Source organism: Schistocerca piceifrons, chromosome 7, assembly GCF_021461385.2.
Source record: "Schistocerca piceifrons isolate TAMUIC-IGC-003096 chromosome 7, iqSchPice1.1, whole genome shotgun sequence".
NCBI classification, from domain to species: Eukaryota; Metazoa; Arthropoda; class Insecta; order Orthoptera; family Acrididae; genus Schistocerca; species Schistocerca piceifrons.
In genome coordinates, this window is record NC_060144.1 from 555,571,594 (window position 1) to 555,592,113 (window position 20,520).

Consider the following 20,520-nt stretch of genomic DNA (forward strand, 5'->3'; position numbering starts at 1 on the left):
CTGTGCTCATAGCTTGAACTTGGTTGTTAGTGAAAAAGTTAAATTATCTTAACTGCACTACATTTTCTTCAATGCGGTTCAAAGACTGTTCACATTATTTTCTGCCTCTGTGCAGTTCTGGGAAGCACTCAAGAATCACAGAATTCTAACTCTGAAGCCACTGTGTGGTACAAGATGGGAAGCTAGAATTGAAAGTGTTTGGTTTGTGAGAGCTGAGCTTAGTAACATAAGGCTTGCATTAGCGGAGTTAAAGAACACTTGCAAAAATGATCCAATATGTTCACTGAAATATCCAGTCTCTTTAAGGAAATCACAAAATTTAAGTTTTCTTCGTGTGTTGTAATATGGCATAGTGTCCCTTACCATAGAGTCAATAAAGCAGTTCAACATGGAAGTGTACTACAGTAAAATTAATAAAATCAACACTTGGTATTTTTGGAGAATATAGAGCCTATGGTTTTGAAGAGACAGAGAAAGAATCACGGGAATTTGTTGCAGCTTTAGAAAATGTTGCTGAATTGACAGATCCAGATCTGCGACACTTAAAAGGCAGTTTTGTTACTCCAGGGGAAGAGAATCCCTTAAGGGCAAACTACACCTATGCTGTATCGACAACACTGCGAAACAGACAGATTGCTATTTGTAATAAAGATGACAGATTGAGCAGCAGACAAGCACTATGGAAAGACTGTTACAAAGCCAAGTTATCCAACCTGCTGACATCCTACTGCTGCCTTACGACACCACTATCCAACTCCTATCCTATCCATAGGACTGCTCCTCATCAACCCCTCATAGCAGCCAGTCCCTGCCTAGCTGACCTTTTCAGCTTTCCACATGTCTCAAAACTCCCTACCAATGCTCCACTAAATCCAGAGCCAAAACAATCCCAGAGCACTGTTGTTAACCTTTTGACTAAACTCCCGGTCCCACAGCAGTTTCAGTTCTATACAGAGAACTCACCTTGAGTTCTAAGCACATTGGATTTGTCAAAGATCTGTGCTCCTTGTCCCAATTCCTGCAGCAGAAACACTTCTTTGCCACCAATTCCTCCAGCCAAAGCCAATCTAATCCCAACACTGAACCCTGTCTCTTCCAGTTCATATCATACATATCACCATCCAACAATGATCTTCCCTCACTTCCTGTCCCATCTAACCACCCCCTGGTCACCTTCCAGGAATTCCTTACCTCTAATTTGGCCTCACCATTCTTCCCCAAATCCCTTCCTAAGAATATCAACCTTTCAGCAGAAGAAAGGACACTCATACACAGCCTCAAAGCAGATCCTAACCTAATCGTTTCACTTCCAGACAAACGTTCCACCACTGTCATGATGAATCACGGTGACTACCTGGTAGAAGGCCTCTGTCATCAATTGTCTGGTGCCATCTATAAACTCTGCCTGAATGATCCCATCCCAGAAGTCCAACACAATCTCTGATTGCTGCTTAAAGTTTTAGGTCCTCCCCAGAGCCTCTTCCTTGAATCCAGTCCACTCCGGACCCCTACGATTCTCCATATGCCCACCTCCTACTTGCTCCCCAAAGTACACAAACCCAACAATCGTGGATGCTTCATTGTAGCTGGTTATTTTGCCACCACTGAAAGAATATCAGCCCTCACTGACCAACACCTCCAACCAATTGTCCAAAATCTAGCCTTCCACATCAAAGACACCAAACACTTCCTTTGCCAGCTCCTGGGTCCCTACTCGTCACTGTTGATTGCCAGTTCCCTGTACACCGACATCTCTCATGCCCATGGTCTTGCCACTGTTGAACACTAACTCTCCCAATGTCCTTCAAACTCCGACCCAACTGCCTCATTTCTCAAATACCTTACTAACTTTATCCTAATACAGAACTACTTCTCCTTTGAAGTGAAAGTATAAAAACAAATCCACAGTACAGCCATGGGCACCCACATGGCACCCTCCTATACCACCCTGTTCATGAGCCACCTAGAGGAAACCTTCCAAACCTCCATAAACCCCAAACCATAATCTGGTTCAGGTTCGCTGATGATATCTTCATGATCTCAGGGCCAAGACATCCTATCTTCTTCCCTTCACAACAACACCTTTTCTCCCACCCACTTCACCTCATCCTCCTGAACCCAGCATGCCATTTTCATGGATGTTGAGCTCCTCTTCTCTGATGCCTCCATCCTCAACTCTGGCCACATAAAACCCACAGTACTGGCATTTCAACAGCTGTCACCCCTTCTGCACCATAAAATCTCTTCTATACAGCCTGGCCACCCAGGGACATTGTACCTCCAGTGTCACAACCATCAGTTTGCTGAAGGCCTTCACAGACAGGCACTATCTCCCAGATCTAGTCCACATACAGATTTCTCATGCCATATCCTCACACAACCCCAATCTTCCCACCACCTGAAGAACCAGTTACGAAGGAGCACTCCCTTCATTACCTAATACCACCCCAGACTGGAAGAACTTCACCACATCCTTCATCAGCACTTTGATTATCTATCAATGCCCTGAAATGAGGGGCATTTTACCCAACATTCTTGCCACACCTCCTAAAGTAGTCCAAACTCCAACCCCTTGCCACAGGCATCATATCCCTGTGGAATACTCAGGTGCAAAACCTACCAAATCCACCCACCCTACATTTCCTATTCCAGTCTTGTCACAGGCTTATCCTACTCCAGCTATGTCATATACCAGATCTACAGCACCCATTGCTCAGCATTTTATATTGGTATGGAATGAGCCATACTGGCTAGAGCACCCAGAGCTGGTTGGTTGGATGATCAAAGGACAAACTACTATGTCATCAGTCCCTTTTCCCTCGAACAGACAGGTCTACATGACTGTACATCAGAGACGGCCTACCATGCACAACCCAGCAGAAAAAAATCCCAAGCTCCACCAAATGTCAATAAAGGCTGGATAAGGGACAAGAAAGAAGACAGAGAGGCACAGGAAGAAAGGCAGGCAAGGTTCCCCATCTAGGGAGCAGCTGGAAGCCCCCAAAAGCAGAGTGCTATGAGGGGACATACATCCCTCACCCTCAGCCACTTACTGGCGGTACACTACTCAGAAATTGACCAGGAAAAGACTAACAACAAGGGCAAGGCTAGAGAGGCTCAGATAGGTAAAAGACAAACAAGTTGAACAGACCATGCAGGAGGGGGGAGGAAGAGTAAAAGAGCAGGTAGGGTGAGAGCCAGGATGGACCACCAAGCCCAGACAGCTGAAGTATGGTGTGGGCACAGGAGGAAACAGTGCTCTGCCAACCCCTCAATGGGCTGATAAGGTTAAGTGGCCCTCCCTTCATGAGAGTGGCTCCCTTCGCAAATAAAAGATAAAACTAAGACAACTGCTGAGGCATTGTCTCCTAACACCAGGGATAGCTAGTCAGGGAGATTAACAGTCTGCCACAGGGCAGTTAGGTTGGGACTGTTCAGCAAACTGTGGACCGTCGTCAAATGGGAACCACAACAACAGTGGGTTGGGTCTTCATGATGAAGGAGATGAACAAGAGTCAGCAATTATACCCAAAGCTGGGCTGGCAAAGAATGGTAGAGTCCTTGCAAGAGGCTTGCCTGGAGGACCTCCACAGATTCACAGGCTCCTTTATCACCTATAGTTTGTTTCATGAAGTCAAAGTGAGCCATTCCGCATTCCAGATGCCTGAACCTCTATGGCATAATACCGATCTCAAAAGAGTCAGCCTACCAGTAGCCACGTTGGCCAGGCTATCAGTGAGTTCACTCCTCAGAATTCCAATGTGGCTCAGGGTCCAGGCAAAGGCCACCGAGTATCCACATTGTTTGAGGGCATACAAGGAATCCTGGACAGCCATGACCAAGGGATGACAAGGTTAACACTGGTTAGAGCTTGCAAACTGCTCAAGGAGTCACTGCAGATGAGAAAGGACTCATTGGTGCAGGAACGGATACACTCAAGGGTACGAGAGAGGCTACCAACTCCGCAGTGAAGACACTACAGTCATTCAGTAAATAGCTCAGTTAAGCATGTCCCGCACGAGTATAAGCAAAGCCTATGTGACCAGCAACCATTGAACCATGAGTATACACTAATTCTGAACCCCAGGATGCTCCAAGGATGGAGAAAAATTGGTGGCAGTGGGCTTCAGGATGAACTGAGTCTTTCAGACCTTGTAATATGTCAAGACAAAGCACCGGCCAAGGGATGCACTATGGGAGTGTACGTAAGTGGGCTCAGGAGAGAGGTAGTAGAGGGAACAACTGGATTTCAAAGAGGAGGGACCAGATGCAGATTGCAGTCATAATCTTTGATTTGGGGTGCAATAGTAGGAGATGGGTTTCCATGTTTTGAAGGAGGAGATGATAGTCCAGATGCTTAGGGTAGCTGCGAACATGTGTAGTGTGATTATAAAGCTGTTGTTGGCACCAGATCCGCAATGGAGTGACCCCACCCTCCATGATTAAGCTGTCCACAGAGCTAGTTAGAAAGGCTCTTGTCACAAGTAAAACCCCATAGTGGTAGATTGGATCCAGTACCCTCAATGCCGAACTGTATGACAGACTCCCATAATCAAGATAGGATTGTATCAGAACTTTGTTAAGCTGCAGAAGGGTATTGCAATCTGCACCCCAGCTGGTGTTACCCCGACAATGACATGTATTAAGGCACAGCCAGTACTTTCACTTAAGCTGGCACAGATGGGGAATCCACCTCATCCAAGAATTGAAGACCAGTCCTAAAAAGCAATGTCTCCACCACACTGAGTAGTTGGTCATCGAGGTAAAGTGCTGGTTGTGGGTGAATGCCACAACATCAACAGAAGTGCATGACGTGAGTCCTGTTGGCTAAAAACCAAAAGCCATGGGTGAGGACCCATACCAGCACCTTTCATATGGTGCCTTACAGTCAATGTTCAGTGACATCCACACTAGAGAAGCAATAGTAGAGACAAAAGTCGCCAGCATACATGGAGGATAATACCGGGGATCCCATAGCTGCTGTTAGACCATTGACAGGTACCAGAAGGAGGAGGACACTCAGCACAGAGCCCTGCAGAACCCCTTTCTCTTGGAAATGGGGAGAACTGTGGGAGGTACTAGCTTGAATGTGGAAAATATTCTGAGCCAAGAAGTTATGGATAAAAATCAGGAGCAGACCCTACAGACCCCTCTCGAGTAAGGTAACAAGGATGTGGTGTCACAAGCCTTTTGCAGGTCAAAGAAGACAGCTATAAGGTGTTGACATTGGTCAAAAGCTGTTCAGATGGCAGACTCCAGGTAAATCAGATTATCAGTAGTTGAACAGCCTTGGCAAAAACCACCCTAGCACGAAGCCAGAAGACCCCAAAACTCCAAGAGCCAGCACAGCTGCTGCCTCACTATGCGTTCAAGCAACTTATCAAGAACATTGGTGAGACTAATTGAGCGATAACTGTCCATGTCTAGAGAAAGCTTACATGGGTTCAGCACTGGGACAAAGATGCTTTCTTGCCACTGCGATGGTAATTCACCCTCACTCCAGATGTGGTTAAAGATGGCAAGGATATAACGCCGACAATCCAACAATAGGTGTTTCAGTTTGGTTGTAGATGCGATCTGCCCCCGGGGCTGTATCAGGGCAGTGGGCTAGGACACTGACGAATTCCTACTCACTGAATGGAGCATTATATGGCTCCAGGTGGCATGTAGTAAATGATAGCTTTCACTCCAGCAGCTGCTTTAGGACATGAAAGGCAGGTTGATAATTGTCAGATGTACAGGCTCGAGCATAACGCAGGGCAAAATTTTTGGCGATGGCATCTGGATCAGTGTAGACAGCACCATTCAGGATAATACCAGGTACACCTGCAGATGTCTGATATCCACAGACATGTCTGATCTTTGCCCATATCTGTGAAGGAGAGGTACATACTGTTCCTAGCATTCTCACTTCTGTCGTTTCATTAGGTGGTGGACACCAGCATGGGGCCACTTAAAGGCAATGAAGTGTTCCATCAGTGTGTGCCGCTTATGCCATTGGAGAGCCTGCCTAAGACCTTTAACAGCCCCTGCAATTTCTAATGGCCACCAAGGTACGGTCTTCCATTGTATGGGCTCTAGGAACAGAGGATCGCCACAGATCCAGAAGGGATGACTGTAGTTGTATTCTGGAATGCCTCACTGATATCTCCGTGCAGAGGGGAGCCAGGGGCGACAGCAGAGGCAAAGTCACTGCAGTCAACACTGCTGAGAGTCCATCTGGGAAGGCGTCCAGGGGAGTGATGCTGATGGAGGGACAGGAAGGTTGGGGAGTGGTCACTACCATGCAGTACATCATGGACTTTACAGTGGATATATGCGAGATGACAAGGGCTGCAGATGGAAAAGTCATTGGCTGAGAAAGTTCAGTGCACCACACTGAAGCATATGGGGGGCACCACTAATCAAGAGGTAAAGCTCAAGTTGTGCCAGTAAGTTTTTGAGATCTTTACCACAGCCAGCGATAGTGGTTCTGTCCCACAAAGGGTTATGGACATTGAAATCACCCAAGATTAGGAAAGGTGATGGAGCTGAGAAACCAATGCAAACATTAGGAGGGAGGTAAACATTGCAGATGATAATATCCTGCAATGCCCTTATCCAAAGAGCCACAGCCTCCAAAGGTGTATCAAGAGACACAAGTTCACTATGTAGAGTGCCCAACACACTGTCAGAGTTAACACAATTCTTATAATGTCTCCACTATCCACGAAGGGCCAGGGTCCTCATTGCTGGAAATCAAGTCTCCTGAACAGCAATTCAGAAGGCAGGTGAAGTGCTTAAAAGATGTCATAGCTCAACCAAGTGGTGGAAAAAATTGCTACAATTCCTCTGGAGAATAATGTTGTCAATGTGCTTTGAGGCCATGAATGGATCAAGGAGGCAGGTTATGTCCTAAGGTCACTTGCTGTCATTGGTTGTGGTGTTATGGCATCACCAACACACATAGGTTCTAGGTTCTGTTGTGTGGTGCAAGATGGGGCCTCAGGGGCCACCGGAAACTCCACCTTGGCCACAGGAGTGGAACAGTTGGGATCTGGTGGTGTGGGGCTACTGGAATCTCCTTCTTCTTAGAGGATTTCTTTTTATCTTTCCTCTCCTGAAAGGATTTGGATGATTGCAAGGGCTTCTCTGAATGAGTTTCAGGCAATGATGATGATCATGAGGCCCTATGACCAACAGCCTGTGGCTACTTCAGCCACTGGCTGGTGACCCGTTACAGATTGGCAGAAACCTTGGAAGAAAGTGTCCTGAGAGACCCCTTTCTGGCGAGAGAAGCCAGAGGAAGGAAGAAGATGATTTGTCTCCAGCTGGGAGATGGGGACCAATGTACTCATTGGGTGGGAAGCCAACAATCCCAAAGTAGGCAAGGGGGAAGCAGCAAGAGGAGAGTCTCCAACCATTGGGGGGGGGGGGGGGGGGGCAGGCATGGTCAAGCGAACCTAAGAGCCCTCTGCAGAAGGTGTAATGAGCACAAGTACCATTGTTAAAGGGGATGACTTTGTTGTAGCTGTAGCGTATGACAATGTTATACATGTTGGGTGCAACCACTCATACTTCTTCTTGGCCTCTTGATAAGTTAGTTTGTCTAGAGACTTATACCCTGAAAATCAGTGCAATCTGGTGAACAGAGAGAATGGTGCTTTCTACAACTTAGAGATGGGGGGTATAAAAGGAGTGCTCACATGCAGTGGTCATCCACAATCTCTACAGATGGGGCTATAATTGCAAGGTGAAGACATGTGCCCGAATTTCAGATACTTGAAGCACTGCATTGAGGGGGGGGGGGGGGGCAGGTATTGGTGGAAAATGTTGCCCTGAACCATATTAGAAGTATTATGGGGAGTGACAGTCACCAGTATGTCACCCAGCTTGTTATAAGTGAGCAGGAATCGTGACTGGGCAAGGGATACTGTTTTGACCAAAATGAACTGTTTTTCATTTGAGAGTCGGCTGCCACTTCCCAAAACTTGTCCTCTGTCTACTCCACATATGGGAACATTTTAGGGCCTCTCTGTATTAAAAAGGACTTTTTCTCCACAGAGACTGCTGGGGTTGTATGGCCACCAGAGGGAGATAACCTGTTCTGCTTCATTTGCAGCCCATCCACCACGGTTCCACCCACTCTGGGGGCTCCCCCCATGGATTCCACTCACCCTCAGCAATGGCTACCTGGCCAGTAATCCATTGCTCAGAGACCCGTCTCCCAGACACGACGGCCACATACTCCTTGGCGCACATGGGGCGTTTTCAGCTCAGACACCAACAGTGACATCCCTGCATGCTGGGTTTTCGGTGTGCTACCTTATTAAAGGGAAGGGTGCAAAGATGGAAAGGCACAAGGATGGAGCATACACTGCACTCGGTGACCTTCCCTGTACAATCTGCACTTCTGGAGGATTTTGAAAAGTGGTGGCAGGCCAAACACAACAATGGGGATCATGTATTTATTTAATAAAAAGTTGTAGAAAATGCTGGAAGTGGAAACTCGAATTCCTAAACACAAACCAGGTCCAAGCAGGGTCTGTACCAAGAAAACCATCTGAAGGAGAGGCAGAGGGGGAAAGGGATTGTGGAAGTGCAAGCTTGCAGCAAAGAAAGGAAGAAATGCTGCAAAGGCTGCTCCCTTGGCGGGAGAGGTGCAGGTGACAGCCAGAGCTAGTAGTCATGTGTGCATGAGGTGTGACACTGCTCGTGTAAATATGTGTCGTTTTCCTTTCTTTTCTGAAGAAAGCTTTGGCCAAAAGCTCAGTGTCTAAAAGTCTTTTCATTGTGTCTGTCTGCAACTCAAAGCGTCATATTTATGGTAAGTAGCAATCTATCCTTTCCACAATTGTTGATGCTGTAAGTACATTTTTTAGATACATAACAAAATCAGCATAAGTGAACTTGCTGTTAAACTTCTAAGTTAAAGAAATATTATATCAGACATTATGATTTCAGATGTAATTTTCAAGGATTATTTCTAATCATCGAAGACAGAGGCATTGCATTGGACATTGCAACAATGATGTTCTACTTATTTTAAATGTGTAAACTATTCCGACAGATGTAAGGAAGGCCTTTTCAAAAGATTTGGAAAAATATTTAGTAATTTACTATAACAGACACAACTAAAATTGATTCAGATTTGGTTTAGTATTACTGTAATGTTAGTAATGCCTTATAAATTGTTAGATTCCTATTTTTTCAGTTTTATTTTGTGTTGGTTTCATGTACAGGTTTCTTCATTTTAAGTTCATGTGCATGTATTTTTGATTTTTGTTGCATATTTCCCTTTTTTGTGTATATGTATGGTCTTTTTGTATATACTTTTTTTTAAAAAAAAAAAAGAGATACACAAAAATGTTTCGAAATCAACACTACTCAGTATTCTTATAACTTGAGCTTGACACATTACACTCCATACAAAACACTGCTGAAGTGATATGTATCTTTATCAAAATGTCCTAAGCCCATGTGAAGCTGCTGGTAAGCTAGTACTTAATAAATTGCTGGTCCATTTGTACATACATTCAAAGAAACCTCAATCTGTCATTTTTATCGAAACTGTTTGAACTGTAAACATGGGCATGTACGCACACATGCACACATACATAACAATGATTTATAATCATGTAATCGTATAAAGTGTAATCAAAATTACATTGTACAAAAAAGTAGGTGGGCCCCAAAATCAGACTTCGCTGGGGCCCCAAAATTCCTTAAACCAGCCCTGCACAAATGTACCAATAGAAGAAAATGTAACTTAACTTTTCAGTAAATTAGCTCACTGACTTTTGCAAATGCATTATCACTGAACTTCTCAAGACAGTTCTGCACAGGAAGAACGTGAATTCAATAATAATAATAATAATAATAATAATAATAATAGAAAATGGAACACAGTCAATATCAAAAATAGAACGAGCAAGATATCTGGGTATGCTAGTTGATAACAACTTCAAACGGAAGATGACTGTACCAACTAATAAGATTTTGAAGAACATTTAAAGGATTTTGCTTGTTCTTTGATGATCAATTTGTAAATTCAAACTGCAAGAATACGCAATATCATTTTTTATTGTTGCACACAACACAAGATCCCATATTGCAGACATTATTACACAACACTCAAGTTTAGGAACATTTGCTATCTGCTTTTTAATTGATTTTTGTGATCAAAATACCAGAAAATTAGTTTTACATGCTTACATTTATTAATGAAAGACAGAATAGTATTATAGGATATTTCTACACTAGACCTAAAGTATATACAGTATAAAATATGCAATGAAACCAATCAATTATTGACAAAATTATTTTATTGGATAGATAAAAAAGATCTACTCACCAAGCGGCAGCAGAACACACACATAAAACACAGTTGTAACTGACAAGCTTTCAGAGCCAGTGGCTCCTTCTCCAGGCATAAGGGTTGAAGGGGAAGGAAGAGGGGTGAAGGAAAAGGACTGAAGAGGTCTAGAAAAAGGGGTAGATTTTGGGAAAGTCACCCAGAACCACGCAGGTCAGGGGAGACTTACCATACGGGATGAGAAGGAAAGACTGAGTGAGTAGACTTTTTTTTTATCTATCCAATTAAATTAAATATGCAATGAGGTATATGAGTGTTGTATGGCTTCAAGCTTCCTGAAGATAATTAAGCAACAAGGCATGCCAACAACAGATTCAAAATATATTTAATCTGTTATCAAGTTTGCCATTCATATCAGCTTAAATTTTGAATTATAGCTCTAGGAATAAAAATGCTTTCTACTAATCTGGATTTTACCTGATACTGAAACAGAAAACGCCAACTTACACTGAAGATATCTGCTTACCTTCATAGTAAATTAAAGGCAATGACAGACTATAAAAACAAACTGATCGTTCCTTGACCACTCCCATTACAGTATTTCACTCAAACTGGTTTGTTGTTACACACATCATCACCATTTTTCTGGTGTGGAGCACACAAATAACTAGCTGATCTTGCCTCAGACAGACCTAATAATTATGTTTAACACAAGCTTTTGATCTAGCCATACATTAACAATAAAAAATTAAAAAAAGAAAAAAAAACTGAATTTCTTCAAGTAATGCAAGAAGGAAAAATTTGATACTTAGTATGTGTGTTGTTATTTTACCTTAACTTATACTCTGTCAAGAGACTGTTGCCATTTTATGTAATGTACTCATGTTCGCATTTATTTTTAAGTTACAGCTGTAAAAATGTCATGTACAAAGGAAGTAAATTACTTACATGCCACAGCAATGTTTTTCACCAACAATGTCACACATACACGGCCTAGTAAATGTATTGCACGCTGCTTCTCCAGGAGATGAGAACGGAACTTTCGAATATCAATGACAAGCTGTGATCTGCGACAGTACTTCCAACGTCTTCTCCATTTCCTGTGAGAAGTGGTAGATAGAGCATTACCTAGTACAGACACAGTTCATTGTGTAAATGAAACCACATGCTTAAATACTCTGCAACTGATAGCAATGTCAAAATGGTGTTAACATTATCTCAAAAAATTCTTCATAAATAAAGCTGTTTCTCATGGTAAATTTTCATTTTTCTCTCGTAAGTAAAGACCATTACTCAAAGCATTTACACTTCAAAGTTACATTTAAATTACTTAATTTTTTTCTAAATAATTGTCAATCATTAACTATTTTATTAAAACTGTGATTTAGAAATTTCTTAGCCATTAACTTTCTTTGAATTGTACCAGAAGCAAAATTTCACTGTCAATATGGACAAGTTTGCAAACTGTTTCAGAATCATTAGAGTTGACAATCATTGTCATGTCACAATCAGCACGGCAAAACTATACAGTTCCATGACACTCATGTACTAGCTAGGCAGCCATTTACTTTCAAGGTAAAGATAAGAGAAGAAAATGAAATTCTAAAGCAGCCAGCCAGCATCAGTTTTAATGACAGATAGTCTCCCTATATCTTGTCTGTCTGCAGTAGCTGCCCTACAGTTGGCAACATTTGGGAGACTGCTCCATCAAGTGGGGCAATAAACTTAGCCACTGAAAGCACAAAACATACTGTGTTTTCTCGGCTGACACCAGGTATCATTGAAGTATAACACTGTGTGATTCTAAAAACTACTATCAATATAGAATATCAGTCCCCACCTCCCCACTCCTAGAATCCAATCAAAAATAGAATGCAATGATGTTCTTGACAAACTGAAATTACACTACATAGGATGTCCCTCGTAAGAGTAATCAGGCACATTTTCTCTGGTGCTTTAGCAGATACCTGCTTTGGCAGATATTTGCAATTATTTCTTTTTCTTTTTTTCCTTTTGTGCAATGTATAGCTGGAGTCAGCCTAAATGAATACTGCTCAGCTGGTGTTCTCCACCAACAAATTGGTAAAACTTGGTGTTGCTTGAAGTACTAACTGTTTTGGATGTCAGGTTAAAAATACTTATTTTAACATGGGAGATTTTATAAATTACATATGCCATATAAAAGGCGAACTTACAGCAAATTAGGTTTTGTTAATTTTCTGGATACAGAAAATGTCATGAATGTAAAAACCCGAACTTGACATGAATATTAAAAAAATTCTGTAACAAAATTCACTAGGTATTTCTGTCTTTTGCCCTATTTTTCATGCTCACTCGTCTGTTTATTTTTACTGAATATGCCAATGATATTTTCAATGTCCACATATGTTTCTTTATGGATATTTGCAAGAGCCAATCCATTTAGTCTCACCAGCCCCATTGTGTTACACACATAAGTCTTTATTCGTCTCAAAATAGATAAGCTTAGTTCAGGAGTGCTTGTGGCGACAGGAATAGTCCCGAATATTTGAAGTAAAACATGTACGTTTGGGGAAAACTGCTTGTCACAGTTCTTTAAAGCTTCAGTTGGTGTTTCAGGTCTTTTACTTTCACCAACCCACTTTTTCTTCCATAGTTTCAGCTCTCCTTTCATTAAAATACATCCAATGTATATTAATAAATAATAAGACGCCCATTTTAAGTTAAATGATATTTATCGGTTTAGATAGTAAGCTATTAGCCACTCTCATTCTTTTGTTAACTTGAAATACATTGCAACCTATATTGCTACATAATTATAAAAAAATGATTGAATCTGTTGAAGTAAAATATTCGCTGATTTCTGAAGTCATTTTATCCAGTTTAAAATGGCCACCCTTGTCACCGCCCATGCTTATCTTTCAATTGAGTTATTTGGAACACATCAATATTAATCAACTATTGCTTAAAGTTATCACGAATGTTTGTGTGGATAATATTATGCTGCGGAGTGAAAAATGTCACAGTTTCCACCTACACAAGTAAGCAGCTAAAACATCCTCTTGATATCCAATAATGTACTACCCTGTCTAATGACCAAGTAGTTTTGGTCCATGTTGTTAAGGGGAAAAGTAATCAAATAAAATGGGTTGCTGGGCCGTGATTCAAAATAACAGCATTCCATATTGGTAGCATTGTTCTTCTAATTGAAGGAAGTATGGATGAAGTTAAACACCTGGTTGATGACGTGGTCATTACAGATTAATCCTAAATCAATTGAGTTATTTAAAACACATCAGTGTCGATCAATTATTGCTTCAAGTTATCATGAATGTTTGTGTGGATAACACTGTTGTTCTTTGTAAAATTTCTGCACTCTTTCTCTGGCAACATGTCTTTTTTTCTGTCCCCCATTAAGTTCCCACTGATAACGGAAACCTTTAAAGATGTGGCCCAGTGACCTATGCTTTGTCTGATCTGAGATGTCTCATCAGTTCGATACAACTCGCGATCTTATCTCACATCCATGAACGATTTGTTGGTAACTGTAGGCCTGCTTTCAAATATCATAATCTCTATTATTCATTCACAATCTTTTGACACGTTATCTTGCTGAGGATTTGTCCTTCAAATTTCACAGGTTTAGTCCCAAGAAGCCCGTCATTCAGAGGCATTCACTAGCATACACACTGTTTCAATTTCTATTTTGTACTGTCTTAGATTGTCTGCCTTGAGATGACTTCTCTCTTGCATAAAGCAAGTTTCTGCAAAAAGCAGTTGCCTTTTTCTCTCACCTGCTGTTTTCGGCAACTCTTTCACTAGTTTTTAGTTGCGTGATTTCCCCACAATATTTAAAACTGTCAACTGCTTCTGCATTACCATGCTCTCTTTCTCTCTAGATAATGATGGACTGCTCTGATGTTTGTCACACATGTATCAAAAGATATTTGGAGTCAGGCTTTTTCTGCTTGTTGTTTTAGTACATTCACAGGGTGGTGCACAAAATGTGTTACCATTTTGTTTTTGAATATAAACTTTATTGTCAATATAATCTGAAAGGAACATATACTACAATGAAGAGCTGTCTATGGAGATTGGTTCTAACTCAGCACATGCTCAATATGTCCACCATTTCATTTCCTAACTTCCTTCAAACGAACACTGAAGTTAGTGATTACCCTGGTACCCGCAAAGAAAAAAGTCACATGGATTGAGGTCTGGACTACTGGGCGGCCAATTTTGTCCGTCATTGAAGCGACCTGGAAACCTGAGTGAAATGATCCGCATGTTGAAATGCTCGTGTAAAAACTCCAACACAGTGTTTGCAGTATGTGGCCTTGCTCCATCTTGCATGAGCCACTGCGTGTTGGAATGAAGCTATTGCGAAGCATGCTCAAATAACGCTCGCTGTTCGCAGTTTCTTCAAAGAAAAAGGGTCCAATAATTCCATGACTGGAAATTGCTGCCCATACTGTAATCCTCTGAGCATAATGTTGTCGTTCATCAAGCACTTGTGGGTTTTCAGTGGACCAAAAGTGTACATTTTGTTTGTTAACCACACCGTCTAAATGAAAATTAGCCTCGTCTGAAAACCAAATGTTGTTGATAGTTTCTTCCCTATCCTCTGCCCACTGAGCAAACAGTAGTCTCTGCTGCTTGTGGTCTTCAGTGAGCTTCTGTGCACAGGTCATCTTGTACGGGTACATATGGAGGTCACTTTTAAGAATGCATTGAACGGAGCGTCTGGATATTCCCAGTTGCACTGCTGCCTTTCTACACGATTTCCCGGGACTTCTCTGTACAGCAACTCGTACCGCTTCAATATTCTCCGGCGAACAATCAGGCTTAGGCCGAGGTCGCTTCGCTTCCAATACTGTTCCTTCCTGTACAAATTTATCATACAATGTGTGGATGGTCTTCTTGCAAGGGACCCATCGTGTGTTAAACTGTTGTCGAAAATGGCTCTGAGTCACAACAAGGCTTTTCATTTCATGAAAAAGTAACACAACTGCCGATTGTTGCTGTGTCGTCAGTCTTCCATTGTCAGCCATTGCTGCTTACTAGTCTCCTAGTGGCAGTATCGTGAATTACGTGTCATTTCATAACTCATTTGTTTTTCCAAGCTCTGCTGGTACTGCTGTAGAGATCCCAGTGCGATATCTAATGTGCATCGTAAACTATGAAAGAAACAGTTGGTAACACATTTCATGCACCACCCTGTATATTGTCTGTGGCTGTGTTAGTGTTCCTCAATTAGACCGTGAGATTGTTAGTGAAAGCAAGGCAGTTGCTCTTGATCCTTCTTTTAGATACTCCAGTGTCTACATAGCCGAGCAACCCTTTCCTGGCAGTTGCTCTTGATCCTTCTTTTAGATACTCCAGTGTCTACATAGCCGAGCAACCCTTTCCTGCCTACTTCTTTTTTCCAGTCATGGATGATTTCCAAATCCAAGTTAAAGAGAAATGGTGACAGCTCATCAATCTCTCTCACCCCTGCTTTATTATTAGACTTCTTGGAGAATTGCCCCATAAAATACCTTAAAATGGGTACCCATTAATGTCAACTAGATAATTTCTGTTGACTTGGTGTCCACTCTGGATTCTAGCAGTATGCCAAATAACACTTCCCTGCCATCCAAATCATGTACTTTTTGGAGTGTAGAAAGACTACTACCACATCTTTGTAGAAAGTTTCCCAGTACTCTTTCCAACCACCAGATCTGTTCCACACGCGATCTTCCTTTTCTGTGGTCTGCTTGTTATTCCTCAAGCTGATGATCTATTTGTTCCACTATCTTTGTCTGCAGTGTGTTTGATAGTAATTTATGTGTTATAGGACCAATCAAACAGCACAACAGTTGCTGAGATTGATTCTATCACCTTTTCATGTAAAGGATGAATCAGATCAGTTTTCTAATCATCATCAGGGATTAATTCTGATTCCCAGGCGTTTTCCATTTCTTGCTTCAATGCTGTAATTGTCATTTCCTCACCGCTTTTCAGTATTTCTTCTGTTATAGGGTCTTTCCTTGAGGCTCTGTGATTCTTCAGTTTTTTAACTATTTAAAGGTATTTTTCACCTGGTGGGACCGAATTTTCATTACTTTGTTCTGGAATTATTCCTGACCATTTATCTTCCAGGTCTTCAGAATTTAACAATTTCTCAAAGTGTCTGGCCAAGAGTCACAATTTTCACTGGCAGTTTCCCATTTTTCTTGGAAAATTTAGGGTTGAAGGTTGCTACCCATTTAAGTGCTTTTTGGTAGTCCTGTAGAAGGTTCAGCTATCTTTGTTCTTAAATTATGTTTTAGTGCTTGAATTTCCCTGGAGATTTGATTTATTTTGGTTTGCTCTATGATCTTCATGTCTGTCAGTACACTTCTTTTAATGTCTCATATTTGCTTTCTATTTTGTCTCCATATCATGCTTTATATCACCAAGGGCATAAAAATATTGTGCCAGAGAAAAAGAAAACTATATATAATATCCAGACAATCCAATAATCTCCTCCAGATGAACTATTATAGGACTTAATGTAAAATTTTAACTAAAGTCGTTTAAAAATCTAAAAGTATGTGCATAGCATCTGAAATTAATTGTTCAAATAATAAAATCAGAATGATTTGGAATGTAATAAAGAGGGAAACAGATACTGCACCATCTGACAATGTAAAAACTGCTGTCCTAAAAATTAATGATTTGGAAATAACTGATAGTAAACAGATAGCAGACACATTTAATAACCACTTTCTAACAGTCACTTCTCAAATAGGTTGCAGTGGTGACCTAAGAGAAGCTGCAGATATTCTGAAACTTAACCTTCCACAAAGTTTTAATGATAAAAATGTACCACCCATAACTGTTAATGAAATAAAAAAAAAAAATAATTCACTCATTGAAAAGTAAAGGATCTTCAGGTATAGATAAAATCTCTAGTAAACTGTTGAAAGCCTGCAGTAATGATGTAAATGTAGTACCTGCTCACATTTGCAACATGTCTCTTTGTGAGGAAGTTGTTACAGAGAGAATGAAATATGCCATTGTGAGTTGAAATATGCCATTGTGAGACCTCTTTTTAAGTCTGATGATGCTACAGATGTCAAAAATTATTGTCCTGTCTCTCTCTTAACAACGTTTTCAAAGGTTCTTGAAAAGGCAGTGTATAATAGGATTGTGGCACATCTTGAACTTAATATTATTAACCATAGACAGTTTGGTTTTCAAAAAGGGGTTTCCACAGAACGTGCCATATACTCACTCACAAATGATGTCTTGGAGTCTATTAACAGTAAGAAGTCACCAGTTAGTGTCTTCTGTGATCTTTCCAGGGCCTTTGATTGTGTAAACCACAAGATACTCTTGGAGAAGGCCTATCATTACGGAATCAAAGGGCCTATAGGTAACTGGCTAAAAATCATATCTTGAAGACAGGAAACAAAAGGTGGTTCTAAATGGCTGCAACAAAGGATCTTCTATCTAGTGGATTCTGAAAGGTGCAAAATACAGCATGGAGGTCCCCAGGGATCTTTCCTTGGACCCTTGCTGTTTTTAATATATGTTAATGATTTACCCCTATCCATTAGTAAAAATTGTGAATTCACAATGTTTGCTGATGATACAAGCATTGTAGTAGATGGTAAGTCTACTGCTGATGTGGAGACTGATGTTAATGATATACTCAGAGAAGTTACAGCTTGGTTTTCAATTAATTCTCTTTCAGTTAATATTAAAAAAAACTAATTTTATACAGTTCCACACAAAAATAAACTTCAGAAAATATAGTAATTGCTCATGACAACCGAGAACTAGAAGAGGTGCACTCCACTAAACTCCTAGGGGGTTCACATTGACAGGAAGCTCAACTGGGAACAGCATGTGTTCCTTACTCTAAAAAGGCTTTCACCAGCAACTTTTGCTTTAAGAATCATTACTCATTTTGGGGACATCAACATTTTAAAATCAGCTTACTTTGGATACTTTCACTAATCAATGAGTTATGGAATAATCTTCTAGGGCAATTCACTGGCCTAAAAAAAATCTTGCTCAGAAGAGAGCAGTCAGAATCATGTGTGGGGTACCTCCACAAACCTCATGTAGAGAACTTTTCACTCAGTTAGGTATACTGACAACAACATGTCAGTACATTTACACTCTGATGAATGTTGTTAATAAAGACAAAGAGTATGAAACAAATTGTTCATACCATAACTACAATACTAGAGGTAAAGATGATCTACATGTTGAACTAATAAATTTATCACTTGTCCAGAAGGGAGTAAAGTATGCTGCTCTAAAGACGTTTAATGCATTGCCTAATTATATTAAACGTATAAGAGAAGATGAAATGCTGTTCAAATGTACATCAAAAAATACTTGCTTGACCATCCACTGTACTCCTTAGATGAATTCTTTTCCAGAAATAATGCACTACCTTAATAATAGAAGTATTTAGTCTATTAGTTATTAGATGGATGATACAATATTATGTTAATGTTATAGTGTTAATATTATAGTTACACTCCTGGAAATGGAAAAAAGAACACATTGACACCGGTGTGTCAGACCCACCATACTTGCTCCGGACACTGCGAGAGGGCTGTACAAGCAATGATGACACGCACGGCACAGCGGACACACCAGGAACCGCGGTGTTGCCCGTCGAATGGCGCTAGCTGCGCAGCATTTGTGCACCGCCGCCGTCAGTGTCAGCCAGTTTGCCGTGGCATACGGAGCTCCATCGCAGTCTTTAACACTGGTAGCATGCCGCGACAGCGTGGACGTGAACCGTATGTGCAGTTGACGGACTTTGAGCGAGGGCGTATAGTGGGCATGCGGGAGGCCGGGTGGACGTACCGCCGAATTGCTCAACACGTGGGGCGTGAGGTCTCCACAGTACATCGATGTTGTCGCCAGTGGTCGGCGGAAGGTGCACGTGCCCGTCGACCTGGGACCGGACCGCAGCGACGCACGGATGCACGCCAAGACCGTAGGATCCTACGCAGTGCCGTAGGGGACCGCACCGCCACTTCCCAGCAAATTAGGGACACTGTTGCTCCTGGGGTATCGGCGAGGACCATTCGCAACCGTCTCCATGAAGCTGGGCTACGGTCCCACACACCGTTAGGCCGTCTTCCGCTCACGCCCCAACATCGTGCAGCCCGCCTCCAGTGGTGTCGCGACAGGCGTGAATGGAGGGACGAATGGAGACGTGTCTTCAGCGATGAGAGTCGCTTCTGCCTTGGTGCCAATGATGGTCGTATGCGTGTTTGGCGCCGTGCAGGTGAGCGCCACAATCAGGACTGCATACGACCGAGGCACACAGGGCCAACACCCGGCATCATGGTGTGGGGAGCGATCTCCTACACTGGCCATACACCACTGGTGATCGTCGAGGGGGCACTGAATAGTGCACGGTACATCCAAACCGGATTCCTAGACCGGCAAGGGAACTTGCTGTTCCAACAGGACAATGCACGTCCGCATGTATCCCGTGCCACCCAACGTGCTCTAGAAGGTGTAAGTCAACTACCCTGGCCAGCAAGATCTCCGGATCTGTCCCCCATTGAGCATGTTTGGGACTGGATGAAGCGTCGTCTCTCGCGGTCTGCACGTCCAGCACGAACGCTGGTCCAACTGAGGCGCCAGGTGGAAATGGCATGGCAAGCCGTTCCACAGGACTACATCCAGCATCTCTACGATCGTCTCCATGGGAGAATAGCAGCCTGCATTGCTGCGAAATGTGGATATACACTGTACTAGTGCCGACATTGTGCATGCTCTGTTGCCTGTGTCTATGTGCCTGTGGTCCTGTCAGTGTGATCATGTAATGTATCTGACCCCAGGAATGTGTCAATGAAGTTTCCCCTTCCTGGGACAATGAATTCACGGTGTTCTTATTTCAATTTCCAGGAGTGTATAATGTTATAGTGTGAATTGCTATACTAGTTAAATGACAGCTTTTAAATGAGAAAAAGTGATACTTATTAATATCTATATCATTGTATTATATTACTATTCTGTCGCATTAATTGTATTTGTACAATTGTACTGACATGTTCCACATCCAAACGAATCACTCGCATGTACAGATCCATGGAATACACATACCAAATAAAATAAATAAAAAAATAAAAAATAGGCATCTGCTCATAGCACTCTTCAGTCCACTACCAGTGCCTAGGCCTGTGTTGTAATGGTACACTTTCCTTGGCTGTACTTGCCAGGTTTTCCTGGATATACTCCCAGGT

The 20,520-nt window shown here is 41.9% G+C and overlaps 1 long non-coding RNA gene across 1 annotated transcript in view; it reads right to left on the reverse strand.

Annotated features, from left to right (window-relative positions):
- Nucleotides 1-11,381, reverse strand: part of LOC124804624 — a 55,922-nt gene extending 44,541 nt beyond the window's left edge. Inside the window, exon 1 of the long non-coding RNA XR_007017356.1 lies at nucleotides 11,243-11,381. This is a non-coding gene — a long non-coding RNA (uncharacterized LOC124804624). The remainder of the gene's footprint in view (nucleotides 1-11,242) is intronic.
- Nucleotides 11,382-20,520: the final 9,139 nt, after the last annotated feature.